Below are 238 nucleotides of genomic sequence, written 5' to 3' on the forward strand. Positions count from 1 at the left end.
CCCACCACAGTCCTTGGAGGAACATCCTCCTTTGCTCCACGCATAAGTCAAACTCCAGCCATCACTTCAACTATTGCTCTGAGCATGGCTGAGGAGAAAATGTCTTCTACTTTGCCCACAGCTACATCGACCCTCTCTCTGCCAAACACCTCCACAGGAAATTTAACAGTGGAGGACACCACTGTAAGCATGAGCTGTCAAACAACTGCAGCACTTCTTTCTCTGCACCCCTCCCCCC

Source organism: Nestor notabilis, unplaced genomic scaffold (genome assembly GCF_000696875.1).
Source record: "Nestor notabilis isolate BGI_N333 unplaced genomic scaffold, ASM69687v1 scaffold19963, whole genome shotgun sequence".
Classification (NCBI taxonomy): Eukaryota; Metazoa; Chordata; class Aves; order Psittaciformes; family Psittacidae; genus Nestor; species Nestor notabilis.